Raw genomic sequence first — 10950 nt, forward strand, 5'->3', positions numbered from 1 at the left:
GAAAATGCACAGTGCACAAATGTAGAGCGATATAATTCCAAAGAGTTTTTGTAATTTTTTGGGATTCTAAGGACTTTTTAGTTTTTATATATCAGGTTTTGCAATCGTTGGGAAAAAAGGGGAGGCAGGGATTTTTAACTGAGTCTTGACTCCCAATCCGTAAGTAATTACTTAGGGTAATATAGTCCGTTACGCATGATAAATCACTTTACAATCATCTATGATCGTTGGGTCAGCTTTTTGTAGATGGGAAAAATAATGGCTTGTTTGACTCGGGTAATTATCCCACCGCACGTTGATTTGAGAATTTAATGAGCGTTTTTTATTCTCTTCAAAAGCTTTGGATCCGTAGGTGATTTGGTTCTTTTACATGTTTCAAACAAGCGAATCCATTTTTTAAGCATGTGTGGAGGAAATCTCTTTCTTATAAATTACAAGGTGTAAGGGTTGAACTAGTGGAATTTCCCAAACTTGGACAACCCAACTTTTGTGTTCATTTGTGGTGTGTGAATAAATTTTCTTTACTTACTTTTGTTAATGTTTTAAATTTTTTTCCTCCAAAATTTTTATTTTTTTGTGATCTATTTTTGCCTTTTTGGTTTACAGGATGAAGGGAGAGTGAAAACTCAAAGTTTAGTTTTAAGAAAAAAGAGTACATCTAGAATGGAAATGCACAATGCACAAATGTAGAGAAAGATAATTCCAAAGAGTTTCTGTAATTTTTAGGGATTGTAAGCTCTTTTTAGTTTTTATATATCAGGTTTTGCTATCGTTGGGAATAAGGGGGACGCATGGATTTTTACAGGAGTCTTGACTCCCAATCCATAAGTGATTTTTTAGGGTAATATAGCCCGTTACGCATGATAAATCACTTTACAATCATCTATGATCGTTGGGTCAGCTTTTTGTAGATGGGCAAAATAATGGCCTGTTTGGCCCGGGTAAATATCCCACCGCACGTTGACTTGAGAATTTAATGAGCGTTTGTTATTCTCTTCAAAAGCTTTGGATCAAGAGGGGATTTGCATCTCTAAAATGTTTAAAACATGCATATCCATTTTTAAAGCGTGTGTGGAGGAAATCTCTTTCTTATAAAATTCCAAGTTGTTAGGGTTGAACTAGTGGAATTTCCCAAACTTGGACAACAAACCTTTTATGCACATTTGTGGTGTGTGAATTAATTTTCTTTACTTACATTTGTTATTGTTTTAAATTTTCTTCGTACTTGAACTCCAAAATTTTCATTTTGTTGTGATCTATTTTTGCCTTTTTGGTTTACGGGATGAAGGGAGAACGAAAACTCAAAGTTTTGTTTTAAGAAAAAAGAGTACATCTAGAATGGAAATGCACAATGCCCAAATGTAGAGAGAGATAATTCCAAGGAGTTTTTGTAATTTTTGGGATTGTAAGCTCTTCTTAGTTTTTATATATCAGGTTTTGCAATCATTGGGAAAAAGAGGGAGGCAGGGATTTTTAACTGAGTCTCTACTCCCAATCCATAAATCATTTCTTAGGGTAATACAGCCCGTTACGCATGATAAATCACTTTACACTCATATCTGATCGTTGGGTCAGCTTTTTGTAGATGGGCAAAATAATGACTTGTTTGACTCGGGTAAATATGCCACCGCACGTTCACTTGAGAATTTAATGAGTGTTTGTTATTCTCTTCAAAAGCTTTGGATCCATAGGTGATTTGCATCTTTAACATGTTTAAAACATGCATGTCCATTTTAAAAGCATGTGTGGAGGAAATCTCTTTCTAATAAAATTCCAAGCTGTTACGGTTGAACTAGTGGAATTTCCCAAACTTGGACAACAAAACTTTTGTGTTCATTTGTGGTGTGTGAATAAATTTTCTTTACTTAATTTTGTTATTGTTTTAAATTTTTTCCTCCAAAATTTTCATTTTGTTGTGATCTATTTGCCTTTTTGGTTTACTGGATGAAGGGAGAGCGAAAACTCAAAGTTTTGTTTTAAAAAAAAAAGTACATCTAGAATGGAAATACACAATTCACAAATGTGGAGAGAGATAATCCCAAAGAGTTTCTGTAATATTAGGAATTTTAAGGTCTTTTTAGTTTTTATATATCAGGTTTTTCAATCGTCGGGAAAATGGGGGAAGCAAGGATTTTTAATATAACCCGTTACGCATGATAAATCACTTTACAATATTCTATGATCGTTGGGTCAGCCTTTTGTAGATTGGCAAAATAATGGCTTGTTTGACTCGGGTAAATATCCCACCGCACGTTTACTTGAGAATTTGATGAGCGTTTGTTATTCTCTTCAAAAGCTTTGGATCCATAGGTGATTTGCATCTTTAACAAGTTCAAAACATGCATATCCATTTTTAAAGCTTGTGTGGCGGAAATCTCTTTCTTATAACATTCCAAGCTGGTAGGGTTCCAAAACTTGGACAACAAAACTCTTGTGTTCATTTGTGGTGTGTGAATAAATTTTCTTTACTTACATTTGTTATTGTTTTAAATTTTTTCCGTACTTCAACTCCAAGATTGTCATTTTGTTGTGATCTACTTGCCTTTTTTGATTACGGGATGAAGGGAGAGCGAAAACTCAAAGTTTTGTTTTAAGAAAAAAAAGTTCATCTAGAATGGGAATGCACAATGCACAAATGTAGAGTGAGATAATTCTAAAGAGTTTCTATAATTTTTGGGGACTGTAAGCTCTTCTTAGTTTTTATATATCAGGTTTTGCAATTGTCGGGAAGAAGGGGGTGGCATGGATTTTTAACTGAGTCTTGACCTCCAATCCGTAAGTCATTTCTTAGGGTAATATAGCCTGTTACACATGATAAATCACTTTACAATCATCTATGATCGATGGGTCAGCTTTTTGTGGATGGGCAAAATAATGGTTTGTTTGACTCGGGTAAATATCCCACCGCACGTTCACTTGAGAATTTAATGAGTATTTGTTGTTCTCTTCAAAAGCTTTGGATCCATAGGTGATTTGCATCTTTAACATGTTTAAAACATGCATATCCATTTTTAAAGCATGTGTGGAGGAAATCTCTTTCGTATAAAATTCCAAGCTGTCAGGGTTGAACTAGTGGAATTTCCTAAACTTGGACAACAAAACTTTTGTGTTCATTTGTGGTGTGTGAATAAATTTTCTTGACTTACTTTTGTTATTGTTTTAAATTTTTTCCTCCAAAATTTTCTTTTTGTTGTGATCTATTTGCCTTTTTGGTTTACTGGACGAAGGGAGAGCGAAAACTCAAAGTTTTGTTTTAAGAAAAAAAAGTACATCTAGAATGGAAATGCACAATGCACAAATGCAGAGAGAGATAATTCCAAAGAGTTTCTGTAATTTTTAGGGATTTTAAGGTCTTATTAGTTTTTATATATCAGGTTTTGCAATCGTCGAGAAAATGGGGGAAGCAAGGATTTTCAACTGAGTGTTGACTCCCAATCCATAAGTCATTTCTTAGGGTAATATAGCCCGTTACGCATGATAAATCACTTTAAAATCATATATGATCGTTGGCTCAGCTTTTCATAGATGGGCAAAATAATGGCTTGTTTGACTCGGGTAAATATCCCACCAAACGTTCACTTGAGAATTTAATGAGCATTTGTTATTCTCTTCAAAAGCTTTGGATCCATAGGTGATTTGCATCGTTAACAAGTTTAAAACATGCTTATCCATTTTTTAAGCATGTGTGGAGGAAATCTCTTTCTTATAAAATTACAAGCTGGTAGGGTTGAACTAGTGGAATTTCCCAAACTTGGACAACAAAACTTTTGTGTTCATTTGTGGTGTGTGAATAAATTTTCTTTACTTAGTTTTTTTATTGTTTTAAATTTTTTCCTCCAAAATTTTCATTTTGTTGTGATATATTTGCCTTTTTGGTTTACTGGATGAAGGGAGAGAGAAAACTCAAAGTTTTGTTTTAAGAAAAAAAAGTACATCTTGAATGGAAATGCACAATGCACAAATGTAGAGAGAGATAATTCCAAAGAGTTTCTGTAATTTTTGGGGATTGTAACCTCTTCTTAGTTTTTATTTATCAGGTTTTTCAATCGTCGGGAAAAAGGGGGAGGCAGGGATTTTTAACTGAGTCTTGACTCCCAATCCATAAGACATTTCTTACGGGAATCTAGCCCGTTACGCATGATAAATCACTTTACAATCATCTATGATCGTTGGGTCAGCTTTTTGTATATGCGCAAAATAATGGCTAGTTTGACTCGGGTAAATATCCCACCGCACGTTCTCTTGAGAATTTAATGAGCATTTGTTATTCTCTTCAAAAGCTTTGGATCCATAGGTGATTTGCATCTTTAATATGTTTAAATCATGCATATCCAATTTTAAAGCATGTGTGGAGGAAATCTCTTTCTTATAAAATTCAAAGCTGGTAGGTTTAAACTAGTGGAATTTCCCAAACTTGGACAAAAAAACTTTTGTATTCATTTGTGGTGTGTGAATAAATTTTCTTTACTTACATTTGTTATTGTTTTAAATTTTTTTCCGTACATGAACTCTAAAATTTTCATTTTGTTGTGATCTATTTGCCTTTTTGGTTTAGGAGATGAAGGGAGAGCGAAAACTCAAAGTTTTGATTTATGAAAAAAGTGTACATAAAAAATGAAAATGCATAGTGCACAAATGTAGTGTGAGATAATTCCAAAGAGTTTCTGTAATTTTTAGGGATTCTTAGGTCCTTTTACTTTTTATATATCAAGTTTTGGAATCGTCGGGAAAAAGGGAGAAGCAAGGATTTTTAACTGAGTGTTGACTCCCAATCCATAAGTGATTTATTAGGGTAATATAGCCCGTTATGCATCATAAATCACTTTACAATCATCTATGATCGTTGGGTCTGCTTTTTTTAGATGGGCAAAATAATGGCTTGTTTGACTCGGGTAAATATCCCACCGCACGTTCACTTGAGAATTTGATGAGCGTTTGTTATTCTCTTCAAAAGCTTTGGATCCATAGGTGATTTGCATCTTTAACATGTTCAAAACATGCATATCCATTTTTAAAGCATGTGTGGAGGAAATCTCTTTCTTCTAAAATTCGAAGCTGTCAGGGTTGAACTAGTGGAATTTCCCAACCTTGGACAACAAACCTTTTTTGTTCATTTGTGGTGTGTGAATAAATTTTCTTTACTTACATTTTTATTGTTTTAAATTTTTTTCGTACCTGAACTCCAAAATTTTCATTTTGTTGTGATTAATTTGCCTTTGCGGTTTACGGGATGAAGGGATAGCGAAAACTCAAAGTTTTGTTTTAAGAAAAAAGAGTACATCTAGAATGGAAATGCACAATGCACAAATTTAGAGAGAGACAATTCCAAGGAGTTTCTGTAATTTTTAGGGATTGTAAGCTCTTCTTAGTTTTTATATGTCAGGTTTTGCAATCGTCGAGAAAAAGGGGGACGCATGGATTTTTACAGGAGTCTTGACTCCCAATCCATAAGTCATTTTTTAGGGTAATATAGCCCGTTACGCATGATAAATCACTTTACAATCATCTATGATCGTTGGGTCAGCTTTTTGTAGATGGGCAAAATAATGGCCTGTTTGGCCCGGGTAAATATCCCACCGCACGTTGACTTGAGAATTTAATGAGCGTTTGTTATTCTCTTCAAAAGCTTTGGATCAAGAGGGGATTTGCATCTCTAAAATGTTTAAAACATGCATATCCATTTTTCAAAGCGTGTGTGGAGGAAATCTCTTTCTTATAAAATTCCAAGTTGTTAGGGTTGAACTAGTGGAATTTCCCAAACTTGGACAACAAACCTTTTATGCACATTTGTGGTGTGTGAATTAATTTTCTTTACTTACATTTGTTATTGTTTTAAATTTTCTTCGTACTTGAACTCCAAAATTTTCATTTTGTTGTGATCTATTTTTGCCTTTTTGGTTTACGGGATGAAGGGAGAACGAAAACTCAAAGTTTTGTTTTAAGAAAAAAGAGTACATCTAGAATGGAAATGCACAATGCCCAAATGTAGAGAGAGATAATTCCAAGGAGTTTTTGTAATTTTTGGGATTGTAAGCTCTTCTTAGTTTTTATATATCAGGTTTTGCAATCATTGGGAAAAAGAGGGAGGCAGGGATTTTTAACTGAGTCTCTACTCCCAATCCATAAATCATTTCTTAGGGTAATACAGCCCGTTACGCATGATAAATCACTTTACACTCATATCTGATCGTTGGGTCAGCTTTTTGTAGATGGGCAAAATAATGACTTGTTTGACTCGGGTAAATATGCCACCGCACGTTCACTTGAGAATTTAATGAGTGTTTGTTATTCTCTTCAAAAGCTTTGGATCCATAGGTGATTTGCATCTTTAACATGTTTAAAACATGCATGTCCATTTTTAAAGCATGTGTGGAGGAAATCTCTTTCTAATAAAATTCCAAGCTGTTACGGTTGAACTAGTGGAATTTCCCAAACTTGGACAACAAAACTTTTGTGTTCATTTGTGGTGTGTGAATAAATTTTCTTTACTTAATTTTGTTATTGTTTTAAATTTTTTCCTCCAAAATTTTCATTTTGTTGTGATCTATTTGCCTTTTTGGTTTACTGGATGAAGGGAGAGCGAAAACTCAAAGTTTTGTTTTAAAAAAAAAAGTACATCTAGAATGGAAATACACAATTCACAAATGTGGAGAGAGATAATCCCAAAGAGTTTCTGTAATATTAGGAATTTTAAGGTCTTTTTAGTTTTTATATATCAGGTTTTTCAATCGTCGGGAAAATGGGGGAAGCAAGGATTTTTAATATAACCCGTTACGCATGATAAATCACTTTACAATATTCTATGATCGTTGGGTCAGCCTTTTGTAGATTGGCAAAATAATGGCTTGTTTGACTCGGGTAAATATCCCACCGCACGTTTACTTGAGAATTTGATGAGCGTTTGTTATTCTCTTCAAAAGCTTTGGATCCATAGGTGATTTGCATCTTTAACAAGTTCAAAACATGCATATCCATTTTTAAAGCTTGTGTGGCGGAAATCTCTTTCTTATAACATTCCAAGCTGGTAGGGTTCCAAAACTTGGACAACAAAACTCTTGTGTTCATTTGTGGTGTGTGAATAAATTTTCTTTACTTACATTTGTTATTGTTTTAAATTTTTTCCGTACTTCAACTCCAAGATTGTCATTTTGTTGTGATCTACTTGCCTTTTTTTATTACGGGATGAAGGGAGAGCGAAAACTCAAAGTTTTGTTTTAAGAAAAAAAAGTTCATCTAGAATGGGAATGCACAATGCACAAATGTAGAGTGAGATAATTCTAAAGAGTTTCTATAATTTTTGGGGACTGTAAGCTCTTCTTAGTTTTTATATATCAGGTTTTGGAATTGTCGGGAAGAAGGGGGAGGCATGGATTTTTAACTGAGTCTTGACCCCCAATCCGTAAGTCATTTCTTAGGGTAATATAGCCTGTTACACATGATAAATCACTTTACAATCATCTATGATCGATGGGTCAGCTTTTTGTGGATGGGCAAAATAATGGTTTGTTTGACTCGGGTAAATATCCCACCGCACGTTCACTTGAGAATTTAATGAGTGTTTGTTGTTCTCTTCAAAAGCTTTGGATCCATAGGTGATTTGCATCTTTAACATGTTTAAAACATGCATATCCATTTTTAAAGCATGTGTGGAGGAAATCTCTTTCGTATAAAATTCCAAGCTGTCAGGGTTGAACTAGTGGAATTTCCTAAACTTGGACAACAAAACTTTTGTGTTCATTTGTGGTGTGTGAATAAATTTTCTTTACTTACTTTTGTTATTGTTTTAAATTTTTTCCTCCAAAATTTTCTTTTTGTTGTGATCTATTTGCCTTTTTGGTTTACTGGATGAAGGGAGAGCGAAAACTCAAAGTTTTGTTTTAAGAAAAAAAAGTACATCTAGAATGGAAATGCACAATGCACAAATGCAGAGAGAGATAATTCCAAAGAGTTTCTGTAATTTTTAGGGATTTTAAGGTCTTATTAGTTTTTATATATCAGGTTTTGCAATCGTCGAGAAAATGGGGGAAGCAAGGATTTTCAACTGAGTGTTGACTCCCAATCCATAAGTCATTTCTTAGGGTAATATAGCCCGTTACGCATGACAAATCACTTTAAAATCATATATGATCGTTGGCTCAGCTTTTCATAGATGGGCAAAATAATGGCTTGTTTGACTCGGGTAAATATCCCACCAAACGTTCACTTGAGAATTTAATGAGCATTTGTTATTCTCTTCAAACGCTTTGGATCCATCGGTGATTTGCATCTTTAACATGTTTAAAACATGCTTATCCATTTTTTAAGCATGTGTGGAGGAAATCTCTTTCTTATAAAATTACAAGCTGGTAGGGTTGAACTAGTGGAATTTCCCAAACTTGGACAACAAAACTTTTGTGTTCATTTGTGGTGTGTGAATAAATTTTCTTTACTTAGTTTTGTTATTGTTTTAAATTTTTTCCTCCAAAATTTTCATTTTGTTGTGATATATTTGCCTTTTTGGTTTACTGGATGAAGGGAGAGAGAAAACTCAAAGTTTTGTTTTAAGAAAAAAAAGTACATCTTGAATGGAAATGCACAATGCACAAATGTAGAGAGAGATAATTCCAAAGAGTTTCTGTAATTTTTGGGGATTGTAACCTCTTCTTAGTTTTTATTTATCAGGTTTTTCAATCGTCGGGAAAAAGGGGGAGGCAGGGATTTTTAACTGAGTCTTGACTCCCAATCCATAAGACATTTCTTACGGGAATCTAGCCCGTTACGCATGATAAATCACTTTACAATCATCTATGATCGTTGGGTCAGCTTTTTGTATATGCGCAAAATAATGGCTAGTTTGACTCGGGTAAATATCCCACCGCACGTTCTCTTGAGAATTTAATGAGCATTTGTTATTCTCTTCAAAAGCTTTGGATCCATAGGTGATTTGCATCTTTAATATGTTTAAATCATGCATATCCAATTTTAAAGCATGTGTGGAGGAAATCTCTTTCTTATAAAATTCAAAGCTGGTAGGTTTAAACTAGTGGAATTTCCCAAACTTGGACAAAAAAACTTTTGTATTCATTTGTGGTGTGTGAATAAATTTTCTTTACTTACATTTGTTATTGTTTTAAATTTTTTTCCGTACATGAACTCTAAAATTTTCATTTTGTTGTGATCTATTTGCCTTTTTGGTTTAGGAGATGAAGGGAGAGCGAAAACTCAAAGTTTTGATTTATGAAAAAAGTGTACATAAAAAATGAAAATGCATAGTGCACAAATGTAGTGTGAGATAATTCCAAAGAGTTTCTGTAATTTTTAGGGATTCTTAGGTCCTTTTACTTTTTATATATCAAGTTTTGGAATCGTCGGGAAAAAGGGAGAAGCAGGGATTTTTAACTGAGTGTTGACTCCCAATCCATAAGTGATTTATTAGGGTAATATAGCCCGTTATGCATCATAAATCACTTTACAATCATCTATGATCGTTGGGTCTGCTTTTTTTAGATGGGCAAAATAATGGCTTGTTTGACTCGGGTAAATATCCCACCGCACGTTAACTTGAGAATTTGATGAGCGTTTGTTATTCTCTTCAAAAGCTTTGGATCCATAGGTGATTTGCATCTTTAACATGTTCAAAACATGCATATCCATTTTTAAAGCATGTGTGGAGGAAATCTCTTTCTTCTAAAATTCGAAGCTGTCAGGGTTGAACTAGTGGAATTTCCCAACCTTGGACAACAAACCTTTTTTGTTCATTTGTGGTGTGTGAATAAATTTTCTTTACTTACATTTTTATTGTTTTAAATTTTTTTCGTACTTGAACTCCAAAATTTTCATTTTGTTGTGATTAATTTGCCTTTGCGGTTTACGGGATGAAGGGATAGCGAAAACTCAAAGTTTTGTTTTAAGAAAAAAGAGTACATCTAGAATGGAAATGCACAATGCACAAATTTAGAGAGAGACAATTCCAAGGAGTTTCTGTAATTTTTAGGGATTGTAAGCTCTTCTTAGTTTTTATATGTCAGGTTTTGCAATCGTCGAGAAAAAGGGGGACGCATGGATTTTTACAGGAGTCTTGACTCCCAATCCATAAGTCATTTTTTAGGGTAATATAGCCCGTTACGCATGATAAATCACTTTACAATCATCTATGATCGTTGGGTCAGCTTTTTGTAGATGGGCAAAATAATGGCCTGTTTGGCTCGGGTAAATATCCCACCGCACGTTGACTTGAGAATTTAATGAGCGTTTGTTATTCTCTTCAAAAGCTTTGGATCAAGAGGGGATTTGCATCTCTAAAATGTTTAAAACATGCATATCCATTTTTAAAGAATGTGTGGAGGAAATCTCTTTCTAATAAAATTCAAAGCTGGTAGGGTTAAACTAGTGGAATTTCCCAAACTTGGACAACAAAACTTTTGTGTTCATTTGTGGTGTGTGAATAAATTTTATTTACTTACATTTGTTATTGTTTTAAATTTTTTCTGTACTTCAACTCCAAAATTTTCATTTTGTCGTGATCTATTTGCCTTTTTGGTTTACAGGATGAAGGGAGAGCGAAAACTCAAAGTTTTGTTGTAAGAAAAAAGAGTACATCTAGAATGGAAATGCACAATGCACAAATATAGAGAGAGATAATTCCAAAGAGTTTCTGTAACTTTTAGGGATTATAAGCTCTTCTTAGTTTTTATATATCAGGTTTTGCAATCGTCGGGAAAAAGGGGGTGGCAGGGATTTTTAACTGTGTCTTGACTCCCAATCCATAAGTCATTACTTACGTTAATCTAGCCCGTTACGCATGATAAATCACTTTAAAATCATCTACGATCATTGTGTCAACTTTTTGTAGGTGGGCAAAATAATGGCTTGTTTGACTCGGGTAAATATCCCTCCGCACATTCACTTGAGAATTTAATGAGCGTTTGTTATTCTCTTCAAAAGCTTTGGATCCATAGCTGATTTGCATCT

This window comes from Aristolochia californica, unplaced genomic scaffold (genome assembly GCF_029961685.1).
Source record: "Aristolochia californica isolate CCGP_79_NKW_82.1479 unplaced genomic scaffold, dmAriCali1.0.hap1 SCAF_1, whole genome shotgun sequence".
Classification (NCBI taxonomy): Eukaryota; Viridiplantae; Streptophyta; class Magnoliopsida; order Piperales; family Aristolochiaceae; genus Aristolochia; species Aristolochia californica.